Source organism: Tamandua tetradactyla, chromosome 4, assembly GCF_023851605.1.
Source record: "Tamandua tetradactyla isolate mTamTet1 chromosome 4, mTamTet1.pri, whole genome shotgun sequence".
NCBI classification, from domain to species: domain Eukaryota; kingdom Metazoa; phylum Chordata; class Mammalia; order Pilosa; family Myrmecophagidae; genus Tamandua; species Tamandua tetradactyla.
The window spans coordinates 63,823,289-63,841,989 of record NC_135330.1 but is presented as its reverse complement, the minus strand read 5'-3'; positions in this window follow the sequence as shown (position 1 = coordinate 63,841,989).

Here is an 18,701-nt window from a genome sequence, read left to right as displayed (position 1 = left end):
CATCACTCCTAGTGATCCACTGAAAATTTTTGCTTTCTGTCCTTAAATCTTTATCTCTGCTCATCTACAGGTCTTAGTTTCAAAAGGAGGAGTGCTCCTATCAGGAGATACAACAATGGTTCCATTGAACTGAAAGTTAAAACTTTCAGTTCATCACCTGGCCGCTTTGAGCTTCTCATACCACTGAATCAACAGGCACAAAAGGGGATTACTTGTTCTGTCTGGGGTGATTGATCATGACTATCAAGGAGAAATGGGACCGCAATTACACAACGGAGGTAAAGAAGAATTTTCCTGGAGTACAGGAGATCCCCTAGGGCATCTCTTAGTACTATCATGCCCTGTGATTAAAGCCAATGGAAAACTGCAACAACTCAATATAGGTAGGACTACCAATGGTCCAGAAACTTCAGGAATGAAGTTTGGGTCACCCCAGCTGACAAAGAACTATGGCCAGCTGAAGTGCTTGCTGAGGGTAAAGGGAACATGGAATGAGTAGTAGAAGAATGTCGTGATAAATATGACCTACGACCACGTGACCAGTTACAGAAACGAGGACTGTGATTGTATTCATATTTCCTCTCTGTTTTGTTATGAGAACGTTTGCATTTGCACTTAAGGAAATATCTTGTTTTCCTCTTATCATGTGACATAAGTTGTATTGTTCATGTTATAGTATTTAAGTCAGAGGATATGAAGTTTACCAGTGAATGTTACCTAAGGACGTGCACCCTATCCTGGAGAGATGTAGTGCGTTTCCGGTTGTACGCAGGACAGTTGAGTGTTGTTAGGTGAAACATGTCTTGTTATTACATTCTATTTGGAATTCAAGTGCATTTCAAGGTGATGTGTATAGCTGCCAAGTTGACAAGGAGAAGGCTGTGATGGTCAGGTGAAGTGATTATGCCTAGTTCTGTGATCAAGGCAAGCACTGGCCTGACATAGCTGCAAGGATATTTCATGGCTGGCTGATAGACTAGAAGGATGATTGAGGTCATCAGTCAATTAATTGCATCTGCAACTGATTACATCTGCAATCAACTAAGAAGCGTCTCCCACAATGAGATAATCCAGTCAGTTCAAGTCTTTTAAGGAAGGAGATTCTTTTCACTGCTTGTTCAGCCAGTGAGCCTGTCCTGTGGGGATCGTTCAGACCCTTCATCAGAGCCACCAGCTTTAGAGCCTTCCCCATGGATTTTGGACTCTTCCATTTCCATGGTTGCCTGAGACAATTTTATAAATCTCATATTTACAGATATCTCCTGTTGGTTCTGTTTCTGTAGAGAGCCCTGACACACTTTGACAAGAGGATCTCTTGTCAAATGAGGATGGAAGTCAACATTGACTGCATTAAGCAGATGAAATTTTTGAACTGTCATGAGATTTTATAAATTGGGCATAATTAGAAGATACCTCCAAAGAAAAAAATAAGTTTTTACAGTAGGGGTTGAGAATCAGAATGGCATCATATTTCTCAATAACACTGAAGCCAGAAAACAATGGATCAATATCTTCAAAATTCTGAAGAAAAATTATTTCCAATGTAGAACTTTATACCAGTCAAATCATCCCAGCAAGGTGAGGAGAGAATAAAAACATTTTCAGAAATAAAGGGTCTAACCATTTCGTAGGAAACTATTGGAGAATGTACTCTACTAAAACAAGAACAAAAAACACAAAAGAGGGTGGGCCATGGTGGCTCAGTGGCAAAGTTCTCGCCTGCCATGCCAGAGACCCGGGTTCGATTCCTGGTGCCTGCCCATGTTAAAAAAAAAAAAAAAAAAAAAAAAACACGAAAGAGAAAGAAATAGGATCCAGGAAGTAGGAATCCATTGCAAAACAGAGATGGAGGAAATAAAATGATGGTGAACTTCACGGAAGATCCAAGATGACAGTCATGTAGCATGCCTAGAAGACAACTGTACATACTGGAGTAGGTGTTGGGAGAGAGTTCTTGAGGAGATGAAATTAATCAACATCTATTGTGTTTAAGGGTATTGAAAAAAGGATTGACACAACAGGGAAGAGTTGGGAGTTGAATTAATGAAAGACACAGAAATCTAAATTTAAAAATGTGTAGAAACATAACTCTGGAGAAAAACAAATAAGGTGCAGGAAAGAAATATACATAATATAATATATGGATCAGCTCAGAGTTCTTTAAATAATCTAATCAAATACACTATAATTATATTGGGAAGATGGGGATAGAGAGACTGTACTATGTGTGAACAGTGGGTCTGCATCAACTAAATCCTCATCTACAAAAATGGAAAGTAAATAGATAATACTTAAAACTGAAAATCAAGAAGCAACAATTAATGTTTGCTTTTTCAAAGTATAGATTACTGCAAATATATCCTCCAAAAGAGTTCAAAATGTTTGCCTCCTGTCAAAAATATCATAAATTAAGTAAAAATACACATGACAAATGGAGAAAATATTTACAACTGAAATGTCAGACAAGGGTTTATATTCCAAATATATAAAGCTCCCCAAAATACAGAATAAAAGGTCAACAGTATCAGAATAATTGGCTGGAGATATCAATAATTATGAGCACAAGAAATCCAAACAGTTTATAGCATTATGAGAAGATGCCTTTTATTATAGTGCGATTGAGCACGCCATGTGGATCAGGATGTGAAGTGCTCCAAGGAGGTAGCCACCATGTGCCTGGCCATCATTCTAGCCAAGCTCTTCATCGTCCCTGTGCGCCGGGGCTCCTAGGGGAACAAGATCGGCAAGGTGCACACTGTCCCTTGCATGGTGATGGGATGCGGTGGCCCCATGCGCGTGTGCCTCACCCCCACGCCCAGACGCACAGGCATCGTCTTGGCCCCTGTGCCCAAGAAGCTGCTGCTGCTGGCCAGTAAAAACGGCTGCTACACCTCCACTAGGGACGTACGGCCACCCTGAGCAAGGCCACCTTCGACGCCAGCTCTAAGACCTGCAGCTCACTCATTCCTGTCCTGACCTCTGGAGAGAGGCTGTGTTCACCAAATTTCCCTATCAGAAGTTCACCAACCATCGCGTGAAGACCCACACCAGGGCCTCCGTGCGCAGGCCCCAGGCCCCACTGTGGCCGCCGCATGGGCTCTCGTGAGGAAAATAAACATATGAGCTTGAGTTAAATAAAAAAAAAAAAAGCAAGTCCTAAATATCAAGGAAAATGAAACAAACTTAACTGTTTATTCAGCCACACTTAGAGAATTATTCACAAACAACTTTGAAATACAGTAGTTTAGGCACAGCCCTCAGCCTCACTGCCCAGCTCTGAGAAAGTACTGACCTGCACAGCCAGGTCATATTCACCCCCAATCCACGAAGCCATAACTTTGACCTGCTGCCACAGCTCCTCGCATGCGCACAAAGGGCCCCAGGCCTTACGCCAGCGCACACCAAGTTTACGCGCCCCCAGACTGGTGCACTCGCACAGCCACATCCTCCTGGCCACTGGCCACCTGTGTTCACAAGCATCCCCAACCTGTGCCATACCTGCCCTGAAACAAATCACTGTATTGAGTGCTCCACCCTGTGCCCTACTCGCTGCTGTACAACCACTCTACAAACACAAGGCTACTTGTGAAATCTACTGAAAGAAATCTACTCCCAAAGTAAGTTAATCAAGATATTTACCTGCAACAAAGACAGCAGATCACTAAGCATACCACAATGAAGACACATATAGCCCTGCCTAATGACCAAATTCAAACCCTAGAGGAGACACAGATGTTGAAACAACTAATCAAAGATGTTCATACAATTCTACTTAATAAAATAAGTGGGATAGCAAGTGACATAAAGCAGATCAAGAAGACAATAGAAGAGCACAAAGGGGAATTTGAAAGAATAAATAGAAAAATAGCAGATATCACAGAGATTAAAGACTCTGTTGACCGAATAGAAAACATAATAGAGGCACACAACACCAGATGTGAAGAGACAGAAGAAAGAATGAGTGATATAGAGGACAGGATAATTGACTTCAAAGACTCGAAACAGCAAATGGCAAAAAAGATGGAAAAAATTGAATGGGAACTCAGGGAAATGATAGGCAAAACAAAGCACACAAATATAAGAATCATTGTTGTCCCAGAAGAAGAGAGGTGCAAATAGCTAGGAAGAGTAGTTGAGGATACAATGGGGGAAAACTTCCCAACCCTCATAAAGGCCATAAAAACACAAGTCAAAGAAGCCCAAAGAACTCCGAACAGAATAAATCCAAATAGGCCTTCCCCAAGGCACATACTAACCAGTCTGTCAAATGTTGAAGAGAAGCAGAAAATCCGGAAAGCAGCAAGAGAAAATCTACTTACATACAAGGGAATCCAAATAAGACTGAGTTCAGACTACTCAACTAGCACCCTGGAGGTAAGAAGGCAGTGGTATGATATATTCAAGATCCTGAAAGAGAAAGACCTCCAGCCAAGAATTCTGTACCCAGCCAAACTGTCCTTCAAAACTGAGGGAGACATTAAAGTTTTCACAGACAAAGAAGTCCTGAAAGAATTTGTCAACAAGAGACCAGTCCTACAAGAAATACTAAAAGGAGTTCTGCCAGCTGAAAAAAAAAAGACAGGAGAGAGAGGTCTGGAGGAGGGCACAGAATTGACAAGTACCACTAAGGGTAATTTAAAAAATACAAAGAGAAAGAGGGAAAAGAATATATAGATCTGACAAATAAAATTAAAAAGATAAGATGGTGAAATCAAGAAACGCCTTTTCAGTAATAACTTTGAATGTTAATGGACTAAACATACCAATTAAGAGATACAGTTGGCAGATGGATTAAGAAACATATTTCAGCTATGTGCTGCTTACGACTCATCTTAGACACAAGGATACAAAAGATTGAAAGTGAGAGGATCGAAAAAGATGTTCCACACACGTTGTAACCAAAAGAAAGCAGGAGTAGCTATACTAATATCATACAAAATAGACATTAAATGTAAAGACATTATAAGAGACATAGAAGGACACTATACACTAATTAAAGGGTCAATTCACCAAGATGATATAACAATCATAAATGTTTATGCTCCCAATCAAGGAGCTCCAAAGTACATGAGACAGACATTGGCAAAATTGAAGGGAGCAATAGATGTATCAACAATAATAGTAGGAGACTTCTATCCACCACTCTCCTCTACAGATAGAACAACCAGATAGAAGATCAACAAGGAAATAGAGAAGTTAAATAACTTGATAACTGAATTAGACCTTGTTCTAGTTTGCTAGCTGCCAGAATGCAACACATCAGAGATGGATTGGCTTTTAATAAAAAGGGATTTATTTTGTTAGTTCTTCAGAAGAAAGGCAGCTAACTTTCTACTGAGGTTCTCTCTTACGTGGGAAGGCACAGGATGGTCTCTCTTGGCCTTCTCTCCAGGCCCCTGGGTTCCAACAACTCTCCCTGGGGTGACTTCTTTCTGCATCTCCAAAGGCCTGGGCTGAGCTGTGAGTGCTGAGAAGAGGAATGCCAAGCCGCTTAGGCTGTGCTATGTTGCAGTCTCTCATTTAAGCACCAGCCAATTAAGTCAAATGTCCTTCATTGCAGCAGGCCCGCCTCCTAATCGACTGCAGATGTAATTAGTAACAGATGAGGTTCACGTACCATTGGCTCATGTCTGCAGCAACAAAACTAGGTGCCTTCACCTGGCCAAGTTGACAACTTAATCTAACTACCACAGACCTAATAGACCTAATAGGTCATTACACCCCAAAGCACAAAGTTATACATTCTTCTCTTGTGCTTATGGAACATTCTCCAGGATAGATCATATTCTGGGGCACAAAACAGGTCTTCATAAATTTTAAAATATTGAAATTATTCAAAGCACTTCCTCTGATCACAATGGGATGAAGCTGGATCTCAATAACCACCAAAGAATGAGAACATTCACAAATACATGGAGATTAAACAACACACTCTTAAACAACCAGTGGGTCAAAGAACAAATTGCTAGAGAAATCAGTAGCTATATCTGGAGATGAATGAAAATGAGAATACAACTTATCAGAACTTACGGGATGCAGCAAAGGCTGTGCTGAGAGGGAAATTTATTGCCTTAAATGCCTATATTAATAAACAAGAAACAGCAAAAATCGAGGACTTAATAGAAAACCTGGAGGAACTTGAGAAAGAACAGCAAACTAATCCCAAAGCAAATAGGATACAAATAACAAATACTAAAGCAGAGATAAGTGAATGGGAACACAAAAGAACAATAGGAAGAATCAATAAAACTAAAAGTTGGTTCTTCAAGAAAATCAATAAAATTGATGAACCACTAGCAGGACAGACAAAGAAAAAAGAGAGGGGATGCAAATAAACAAAATCAGAAATGAGAAGGGGTGCGTTACTACAGAGCCTGAAGAAATAAAAGAAAGCATAAGAGGATACTATGAGCAACTATGCCAACAAACTAGACAATCTAGATGAAATGGACAAATTCCTGGAGACACACAAACAAGCTACAGTGACTCAGGAAGAAATAGAAGATCTCAACAAGCCAATCACAACTAAAGAATTTCAATCAGTCATCAAAAATCTTCCTACAAAGAAAAGCCCAGGGCCAGATGGCCTCACAGGGGAATTTTATCAAACATTCCAAAAAGAATTAACACCTATGCTGCTCAAATTTTTCCAAAAAATTGAGGAAAAAGGAATTCTACCTAACTCATTTTATGATGCTAATATCATTATAATACCAAAACCGAGTAAAGATGCTACAAGAATGGAAAACTACAGGCCAATGTCCCTAATGGATATAGATGCAAAAATTCTCAACAAAATATTAGCAAATACAATCCAACAGCACATTGAAAGAATTATACGCCATGACCAAGTGTCCACACAAGAAACCAAGGATGGTTCAAAACAAGAAAATCAGTTAATGTAATACAGCACATTAACAAATCGAAAGGGAAAAATCACATGATCATCTTGATTGATGCTGAAAAAGCATTCGACAAACTTCAGCATCTTTTTCTGATAAAAAACACTCCAAAAGATAGGAATCAAAGTTAACTACCTCAATATAATAATGGAAATATATGAAAAACTGATAGCTAGCATCATACTCAATGGAGAGAGACTGAAAGCATTCCCCCTAAGATCAGGTACAAGACAAGGATGTCCACTGTCACCACTGTTATTCAATATTGTGCTAGAAGTTCTAGCTAGAGCAATCAGGCAGGACAAAGAAATAAAAGGCATCCAAATTGGAAAGGAAGAAGTAAAACTCTCATTATTTGCAGATGATATGATACCATACATGGAAGATCTCTGAGAAATCTAGAGCAAAGTTACTTGAGCTAATAAACAAATTCAGCAAGGTGGTAGGATATAAAATTAATATGCAAAAATCAGTAACATTTCTATACACAAGCAAATGACCAAGCTGAGGAGTCAATTAAGGAGAAAAATCCCATTCAAAATAGCAATTAAGAGAATCAGTACTTAGGAATTAATTAACTTAACTCGGGCCATAAAGGACTTGTACATGGAAAACTACATAACATTGCTAAAAGATATCAAAGGAGATCTAAATAGGTAGAAAAACATTCCCTGCTGATGGATAAGAAGGCTAAATATAGTTAAGATGTCAATTCTCCCCAAATTGATTTACAGATTCAACACGATCAAAATTCTAACACCTACTTTGAGGATTTAGAAAAGCTAACTACCAAATTCATCTGGAAGGGAAAGAGACCCCAAATAGCTAAAAGCACCCTAAAAAAGAAGAACAGAGTGGACCATTAACACTCCCTGACTTTAAAACCTATTATAAAACTACAGTGGTCAAAACAGCATGGTACTGGCACAAAGACAGAAGCATGACAAATGGAATCTAATCAAGAGAGTGGAAATAGTGACCAAATCTATGGTCAACTGATTTTCGACAAGGCCCCAGTTCCTCTGAACTGGGAAAAAAATAATCTTTTCAATAATTGGGTATGGAAGAACTGGATATCAATAGCCAAGAGAATGAAAGGAGACCCCTATCTTACACCCTACCCAAAAATCAACTCAAAGTGTATCACACACCTAAATATAAGAACTAGCACCATGAAGCTTCTAAAAGAAAATGTAGGGAAACGTCTTCAAGTGTCCAACACAAGAAACCAAGGATGGTTCAAAACAAGAAAATCAGTAAGACCTAGTAATAGGAGGTAGCTTCCTAAACTTTACACCCAAAGCACAAGCAACAAAAGAAAAACTAGATAAATGGAAAATCCTTAAAATCAAATGCTTCTGCACCTCAAAAGACTTTGTCAAAAAGGTGAAGAGGCAGCCAACTCAATGGGAGAAAATATTTGGAAATCACATATCAGACAAAGGTTTGATTCCCTATGTATACAAAGAAATCATACAACTCAACAATAAAAGAACAAACAACTCAATTACAAAATGGGCTAAAGATATGAATAGGCATTTTTCTGAAGAGCAAATACAAATGGCTCAAAAGCACATGAAGAGATGCTCATCTTCACTGGCTGTAAGGGAACTGCAGATCAAGATTCCAATGAGATACCACCTCACACCTATAAGAATGACTGATATTAAACAAACAGGATGCTCTAAATATTGGAGAGGAGGTGGAGAAACTGGGACACTTATGCACTGCTGGTGGGAATGTATAATGGTGCATCACTATACAAGTCTGTTTGGTGGTTCCTTAGGAAACTAAATTTTAAGTTGCCCTATCACCCAGCAATAGCACTACTTGGTATATACCCAGAAGAGCTGAAAGCAATGACACAGAGATATTTGCACACCGATGTTCATAGCAGCATTATTCACAATCACCAAAAGATGCAAACAAATCAGATGCCCATCAACAGACGGGTGGATCAACAAAATGTGGTATATACATACGATGGAATATTATGCAGCATTACGACAAAATGATGTCCTGAGGAACATGACAAGACATTTTGTGAGACAAAATAAGCCTTGAGGACATAATGCTGAGCAAAACTAGCCAGACACAAAAGGACAGATACTGTATGACCAGCGTAAAAGTATAATCAGACTTGTAATACAGAATATAGGGGACTTAGGGATACATAGACGCTAGAGATGGGTGAACCATTAGCTCATGAGGTTGAACTCCAATGTAAGGGAATAGATAGGAGTGAAGGTGATTCTCTAGTGGCTCCAGAAGTAATATTGCCATATTGAAGATGAACAAGATTGAAAGGGGTTATATAGACCTACGTGTCCCACTGACTCACACTAGAAATATGAATTAGTTCTCGTAAGACTTCCTTCAAAGTTATGATTCTTGTACAAAGAGTGTTTAAGTCCAGGGTACGGGGGAAAACTGCTATTGCATGCTATGAGCTGTGTTCAAAAGGAAACCATCGGCACTCCCACAGCCACAGCAGAGGAATAGTGGGGGGAGGGGCAAGATTGAAGAGGAGGTTTAGATCTCCGATTTGGTGAGGGTGTGTTTACTGGTTTTCTGTCTCTTGGGAACATTGAATTTATCCAAAATCGAGAATGTTGATGGACTGTGGACTTTGGGCCCTCTACATGATGGCTGATGAAATCAGGTGGCTAGAGGATGCACTGATGGAGAAATGGATTGGCGAATGATGGTGTATACTTATGAACGAAGGTTGCACTGCTACAAAAAGGAACAATGTCATGAGGCATGCAATGATGTGAATGAACATGCGGGACATTTCGTGAGACAAAATAAGCCAGAAACAAAAAAAAAATCAACAATGGCATGGTCACCTTTAGAAAATACTTATTTCACTTTAGAAAATAAGGACCCAGATTGTAAGCTTTTAGAGCACACACATTAAGTCTGGAGTGGTATTTAATATTTCTGGGTTTGAGAGGCTATTATATATATATAACCTGATATTTAGAGATAAAAGTGAAGCCGAACAGGTTGGGGTTAAAGTAATCCAGAACATAGGGGTAAGGAAGACAGTGTCTATATTTTAGAACCACACATCCTCTTTGAGACCAATGGAAGAAAGGTTTATTTGATCTGGACCTGAAATTTTCTGTAGTGTATAACTTAATTCAACCTATCTGTATAGCTCATTTGAACAACTGATAACACAGGAAGCACAGAATAAGGAAGAGGTCCTTTAATCCTGTATAGATTATTGTAATGCCTGGAAACATCCTAGAGTACATTAAGCAGATAATCAAAAAGTATTGGCAAAGTCCCCTGAGGGAGGGGAGAAAGTATATGGAACTATTAATCCTTACCATCAAGGAATCCCTTGATACTGTCAAACTTTAGGGACACCCAAATCAATAGACCATGCCCTCGATCATGAGGCTTACTCTTGTAAAGCTTATGCAGGTAGTGGAGAAGCTTAGACTACCTATAGGCATGCCTAAGAGTTACTTCTGGAGGACCTCTTTTGTTGCTCAGATGTGGCCTCAGTCTCTCTAAGCGCAGCCCTGGAAGTGAAATCACTGCCCTCACGGTTACATGGGACATGACATCCGGGGTGAAAGTCTCCCTGGCGACGTGGGAGAGAACTTCCAGGGGTGAATCCAGACCTGGCACCATGGGATCAACAATTCCATCCTGACCATAAGGGGGGAAAGAAGTTTAATTAATAAAGTATCAGTGGCAGAGAGGATTCAAATAGAGTCGAGAGGCTACACGAGCTTCAGGTAGACCTTGCTACCTATCATAACCTGCCAACCCCCAACCAGGACCATTCCAGCCTATCCTAAAGAACACCTAGGGCAATATGTAAGATTCTACAAGAGTTCCAGGCACTAGAGTAACTTTCCAGAAACCTACAACCTCCAGATGGGTCCCTGGTCCAGATAAGTCCTGCAACCTAGCCCAGCCTCTCCAGAACATCAGATAGTTCCCTCTCCCTACCCCATATTAGTGACAGACCCTTACAGTATCAAAAATTTAGAATTGCCATAGCCCAAACAACCCCAAAGAGAGGTATGGAAAGATCAAAGGTGGTGGTGGAATTATACATAGAAGATAGGACTTAACAAATGAATATGAATGCTGAATCACTAGTTGATATCTCTTTTAGTGTCCAGCATTTTAGAGCAGTTAGAAGTAAAAGCCTAAAATTGTGAAATTATAGCCCATGCAAAAGTCTGAAAAATGTTGTACAACTAATTGTGGTGCTATGCTTTGAAATTTATAGCTTTTTTGTATATATGTTATTGTTCACACAAAAAAAGAAGAAAAAATACAGTACTTTGTGTATCCCTGGTGGGGTATATTCTAAGGAGAAAAAGCTGCAAAAAAAAAAAGTAAACTGTTTTCAGTTATCATATTCTTTGTGATATGCTGTTTGTGAAATGAGTAGTTATTTGGTATTGTTAAGAACTGAGTTTTAAACTTTTTTTAATTGTGAAATATACGTACAAAAATCAATGAATTTCCAAGTGCATTTTAACAAGTAGTTATAGAACAGATTTTAAAGTCTGGTATGGGTTACAGTGTCACGATTTTTCATGTTTTCTTCTAGCTGCTCCAAGACACCGGAGACCAACAGAAATATCAATACAATGATTCAGCAGTCATACTCATTTGTTAAATCTTATCTTCTCTGTTATACTCCTCCTTCTCTTGAAATAACATATATACGTAAAAGCAATAAATTTCAAAGTACATGCAACAATTAGTTGTAAAACAGATTTCAGAGTTTGGTATGGGTTACAATTCCACAATTTCAGGTTTTTATTTCTAGCTATTCTAAGGTACTAGAGACTAACAGAAATATCAATATAATGATTTAACACTCATACTCATTAGTTAAGCTCTACCTTCTCTGTATAATTCCACCATCATCTTTGATCTTTCTCCCACTCTTTAGGAGTATCTGGGCTATGCTCATTCTAAAATTTTCATGTTGGAAGAGGCTATTGATAATATAAGATAGGGGAATGGAACTAGTTGATGTTCTAGAAAGGCTGGCCCCTCTGAATTTCAGGACTTATCTGGTCCTGGGACCTATCTGGAGGTTGTAGGTTTTGGAAAGTTACCCTAATGCATGGAACCTTTGTAGAATCTTACATAATGCCCTAGGAATTCTTTAGGATTGGCAAGAATGGTTTGGGTTTGGGTTTGGCAATTATGATAGGTAGCAATGTCTAACTGAAGCTTGTGTAAGAGTGACCTCCAGAGTAACCTCTCGACTCTATTTGTACTCTCTCAGCCACTGATACCTTATTTGTTACACTTCTTTTCCCCTTTTTTGTCAAAATAGCATTGCTGATCCAACAGTGTCAGGGCCAGATTCATCCCTGGGAATCATCTCCCATGCTGCCAGGGAGACTTTCACCCCTGGATGTCATGACCCACTTAGTGGGGAGGGCAATGATTTCACTTGTAGAGTTGGGCTTAGAAAGATAAAGGCCACATGTGAGCAACAAAAGAGGTCTTCTAGAGGGGACCCTTAGGCATACCTATAGTTAATGTACCTATCTGCTACATGGATAAGCTTCACAAGAGCAAGCCTCAAGATCAAGGGCTTGGTCTATTGATTTGGGTGTCTCTAATGTTTGGCACAGTACCAGGGATTTCCCTGGTTGTAAAGTTTAATAGTTCCATAATTTTTCTTCCATTCCTCAAGGGACTTTGCCAACACTTTTTTTAAAAAAAAATTTTTATTGTATAGTATAATATATATACAAAGCAAAGAAATTTAAAAAAAAAGTTTTCAAAGCACTCTTCAACAAAAAGTTACAGGACAGATCCCAGAGCTGGTTATGGGCTACAGTACTGTACTGGTTTGAAAGGAAGTATGTTCCCTAAGAAAAGCCATGTTTTGATATAAATCCCATTTCTTAAAGGTAGAATAATCCCTATTCAATACTGTATATTTGAAACTATAATGAGATCATCTCCCTGGTTGATGTGATTTAGTCAAGAATGGTTGTTAACCTGGATTAGGGGATGACATGTCTCCACCCATTTGAGTGGGTCTTGATTAGTTTCTGAAGTCCTATAAAAGAGGAAACATTTTGGAGAATGAGAGATTCAGAGAGACTCTGAGAGAGCAGAGAATGCTGCAGCACCACAAAGCAGAGAGTCCATGAGCCAGCAACTTTTGGAGATGAAGAAGGGAAACACCTCCCGAGGAGCTTCATGAAACCAGAAGCCAGGAGAGTAAGCTAGCAGATGACGCCGTGTCTGCCATGTGCCCTTCCAGCTGAGAGAGAAGCCCTGACTGTGTTCGCCATGTGCCTTTCCAGATGAGAGAGAAACCCTGAACTTCATCGGCCTTCTTGAACCAAGGTATCTTTCCCCGGATGCCTTTGATTGGACATTTCTATAGACTTGTTTTAATTGGACATTTTCTCGGCCTTAGATCTGTAAACTAGCAACTCATTAAATTCCCCTTTCTAAAAGCCATTCCGTTTCTGGTATATTGCATTCCAGCAGCGAGCAAACTAGAACAAGTACCATCATCTCAGATTTTTCCTTCTAGCTGCTCCAGAATATAGGAGTTTGCCAATACTTTTTGATTATCTGTTTAATATACTCTGGAATGTATCCAGGCATTACATTAAGCTATACAGGATTAAAGGCCCTCATTCTTATTCTGGGCTCTCTGTGTTTGGATTGTTCAAATGATCCATCCAGATGGGATGAGTTGGATTAGGTGCTACAGAAAATTTGGGTTCTCAACATAATAAAAATTCTTCCTTTGGTTTCAAAGAGTAGATGGAGTTCTAAAATATAGGAAATGTCTTCCTTACTCCTTTATTCTGAATTACCTTAATCCTGACCCAATTGGCTTCATTACCTCTAAATAAGATTTAGAGGAACTGGATTTTTTGAATGTGTTAAAAAAGATGCAGATTAATGATGAGGTTAAACTAAAAACCCATTGTCCTGGATTTCAGTTGGATAAATCAATATGAACTCTTGATGTATTTTATCAAAAAGAATTCCTAGCTGTGTACAACGAAAAGCTTAGAAACAATGGCCAACTCAGTAGCAATGAACACTCTAACACTCAACCGTGGTCTGTGAATATGATTTACTATTATAAAAAGCCTGGAATCTTTGGAAAAGTGGTTGGGTCCAGGTCAGGGGCAAAAAATGAACGTAAAATGTCTTGTCATATCATAAACCAAGAGAACTAAAAAAGACTTGGTTTGGTAATTCCTCAAAAAATTAAATATAGAGTTACCACATAACCCAGCAATTTGACTCCCAAGAGAACTGACAGCATATGTCTACACAAAAAATTTGTACAGGGACTTCTGGGTCAAGATGGTGGCTTAACAACGTGTGCGTTTTAGTTCGTCCTCCAGAACAACTACTAAATAACCAGAAACAATACAGAACAGCTCCTGGGGCCACGTCAGTGACCAGACACACCGGTCCCCAGTCTGGACCAGCTGGACCGGCTGCGAGCACCCCCCCGAACCGTGAGTTTCCAAAGCTGTGGCGGCCAGCGCCCCTCCCCCCCCAGGCCGCTTCCCAGAGGGGAAAGGAAAGGACTTTACCAGCAGCAGGGACTGGGCACAATCAAACACCAATTGTGGAACTAATTAACAAATTCTGACTACTAAAAATAGGCCCCCAGTAGGTGAACCTGATCAAAGCGAAGGTTGCTCACTTTTGCCCCGGCACCAAGGGGGCAGGACTGACAGAAAAAGGGGGAAAAAAAAGAAGGAAACAGAGGTCTTTGTGGCTGTGTATCTACAAAGGCTTGATTGCCTCTGGATACAGCAGCAGGACTTTTCAGGCTGCAACTGCCCCAGGCATAGGCAGAAGTGAGCTGTTTTGGGGGCTTGTCTGGAGCCTGTGCCTTCCCCAGGGGAGGGGTGAAGCCCAACTCAGGTGGAATCCCTCCATCAAGGAATTCAGACACCAGGGCTTGGTAATTTGAAGCCATTTAAACCAGCCTACAACCTCTCCTCTGTCTCCACCACTCCCCCAGCAGGGAGAGTCTGCCAAAGTTAAAGGTACCGCATCATCTTATGCTGGTGGGACCTGCAGTCAGACAAGCGCCACACACATGGCAGGATAAGAAAAACAGAGCCCAGAGACTTCACAGGAAAGTCTTTCAACCTGCTGGGTCTCACCCTCAGGGAAAACCGATGCAGGTGACTCTTTCCTCCTGATAGGAGGCCAGTTTGATCTGGGAAAATCTGGCTGGGGTATATAATATCTAAGTAGACCCTCCTAAGTGTGGGGGAGGGGGGAAGGCACCACACAAGCAGGGCAAGAAACAAGAAAACAAGAACTAAAACATTCTCCTCTGTTAAACAAAACTTACGCTAAAGGTCCAGATAAAGCTGAACAGAATGTTAAAGAACAGATAGACAACAAATTCATCCAGCAAGAAAACCCTAGATAAAAGAAGTGAAAGCAATCTCCAGAATAAACTAATTAAGGTAATTAAACGCCTAGATGCCAGCAAAAAATAACAAATCACACTAGGAAAATTGAAGATATGGCCCAGTCAAAGGAACAAACCAACAATTCAAATGACATACAGGAGCTGAAACAATTAATTCAGAATGTACAAACAGACATGGAAAACCTCATCAAAAACCAAATCAATGAATTGAGGGAGGATATAAAGAAGGCAAGGAAAAAACAAAAAGAAGAAACTGAAAGTCTGAAAAAACAAATCACAGAACTTATGGGAATGAAAGACACAGTAGAAGAGATGGAAAAAACAATGGAAACCTACCATGGTAGATTTCAAGAGACAGAACATAGGATTTCAAAACTGGAGGATGGAACATCTGAAATCTGACAAGAAACAGAAACTATAGGGAAAAAAATGGGAAAATATGAGCAGGGACTCAGGGAATTGAAAGACAATATGAAGCACACGAATATACATGTTGTGGGTGTCCCAGAAGGAGAAGAGAAGGGAAAAGGAGGAGAAAAACTAATGGAGGAAATTATCACTGAAAATTCCCCAACTCTTATGAAAGACTTAAAATTACAGATCCAAGAAGTGCAGCATACCCCAAAGAGAATAGATCCAAATAGACATACTCCAAGACATTTAATAATCAGAATGTCAGAGGTCAAAGAGAAAGAGAGGATCTTGAAAGCAGCAAGAGAAAAGCAATCCATCACACACAAGGGAAGCCCAATAAGACTATGCACAGATCTCTCAGCAGAAACCATGGAGGCGAAAAGACAGTGGGATAATATATTTAAATTATTAAAAGAGAAAAACTGCCAACCAAGAATTCTATATCCAGCAAAACTGTCCTTCAAAAATGAGGGAGAAATTAAAACATTTTCAGACAAAAAATCACTGAGAGAATTTGTGACCAAGAGACCAGCTCTGCAAGAAATACAAAAGGAACACTAGAGACAGATACGAAGACAGAAGAGAGAGGTGTGGAGAAGAGTGTAGAAAGGAAGACTATGAGTAAAGGTAAAAGGAAGGAAAATTAGATATGACATATAAAATCCAGAAGGCAAAATAGTAGAAGAAAGTACTACCCATGCAGTAATAACACTGAATGTTAATAGATTAAACTGTCCAATCAAAAGGCATAGTCTGGCAGAATGGATTAAAAAACAGGACCCATCTATATGCTGTCTCTACTCAAAGGACACGAGGCCAAGGACACAAATGGACATTTACACACCAATGTTTATAGCAGCATTATTAACAATTACCAAGAGATGGAAACAGCCAAAATGTCCATCAACACACAGTTGACTAAACAAACTGTGACATTTACATAAGATGGAATATTAGGCAGCTGTAAGACAGAATAAAGTTATGAAGTATGTAACAACATGAATGGACCTTAAGGACATTATGCTGAGTGTGATTAGCCAGAAACAAAAGGACAAATACTGTATGGTCTCACTGATATGAACTGACATTAGTGAATAAACTTGGAATATTTCCTTGGTAACAGAGACCATCAGGAGATAGAAATAGGGTAAGATATTGGGTAATTGGAGCTGAAGGGATACAGATTGTGCAACAGGACTGAATATAAAAACTCAGAAATGGACAGCACAATACTACTAACTGTAATGTAATTATGTTAAAACACTGAATGAACTTGCATGTGAGAATGATAGAGGGAGGAGGGCTGGGGACATAAATGAAATCAGAAAGAAAGATAGATGGTAAAGATCGAGATGGTATAATCTAGGAATGCCTAGAGTGTGTAATAATAGTGAAATGTACAATGTACAAATTTTAAAAATGTTTTTGTATGAGGAAGAACAAAGGAATGTCATTATTGCAGGGTGCTGAAAATAGATGATAATTAATACTTTAAAATGTCACCTTATGTGTGAGACTAAAGCAAAAAATGTTTATTTGTTACAAAATTTATATTTTGACTAGAGCATTTCCTAATATAACTCATGTAGATAGTTTGATTGAATGTCATAAGTACTTGGAATCTCAGGTAGCACATGAGATTTTGTTGGTTTGTCCAGAGTGATGCCCCGATGAATCCCAGAGTGATTTGATCAGTGACTGGAAAAGTATTTGCAAAGCCCCCTTCGGGGAATGGTGAGAACGGGGAGAAATTCAACTTCCCCAAGTTGAATTCTTGATATTCTCACAAGCAGTGTGGACAACCAAAGCTATAGGCAGAGCCCCCAGTCTTGGGGTTTGTTCATATGAAACTTAACCCCACAAAGGATAGGTCAAGTCTACTTAAAATCTAGGCCTAAGAGTCACCCCCAAGAGAGCCTCTTGTGTTGCTCAGATGTGGCCTCTCTCTCCAGCCAACATGACGAGCAGTCTCACCACCCTCCCCCTCTCTGCGTGGGACATAACTCCCAGGGGTGTGGACCTTCCTGGCAACGACAGAGATCCTGGAATGAGCTGAGACTCAGCATCAAGGGACTGAGAAAAACCCTAGAATGAGCTGAGAATTAACATCAAGGGATTGAGAAAACCTTCTCGACCAAAGGGGGAAGAGTGAAATGAGACTAAGTGTCAATGGCTGAGAGATTCCAAACAGAGTTGAGAGGTTATCCTGGAGGTTATTCTTATGCGTTAAGTAGATATCACCTTGTTGTTCAAGATGTAGCGGAGAGGCTGGAGGGAACTGCCTGAAAATGTAGTGCTGTGTTCCAGGAGCCATGTTTCTTGATGATGATTGAACAGTGATATAGCTTTCACAATGAGACTCTGTAAATGTGAAAACCTTGTGTCTGATGCTCCTTTTAGCTACTATATCAACAGAAGAGTAGAACATATGGAATAAAAATAAATAATAGGGGGAACAAATGTTAAAATAAATTTAGTTTGAAATGCTAGTGATAAATGAAAGTGAGGGGTAAGGGGTATGGTATGTATAATCTCTTTTTTTCTGTTATTGTTTTATTTCTTTTTCTGTTGTCTTTTTATTTCTTTTTCTGAATTGATGCAAATGTTCTAAGAAATGATGAATATGCAACTATGTGATGATATTGAGAATTTCTGAATATATATGTAGAACAGAAAAAAAAAGCAGAGTGGAGAAAAAATAGGATTTACTTGTGTTATTCTCTACTTTTATATATGATTGAAATATGCTTTAACAAAATATTTTAAAAGAAGAAAATAGTTATCTCTAGAGAGTAGAAAATGGGGGTAGTAAAAGATGATTGTTTTTTTTTTCATAACAATCACTGTAAAATCACCTTTTTATACTGTGTGCATGTATAACTTTGATTTTAAAAAGTACATTTAAAAAATGAAAAAGCGAAAAGGACCCACTGCAAATGCAATACTTA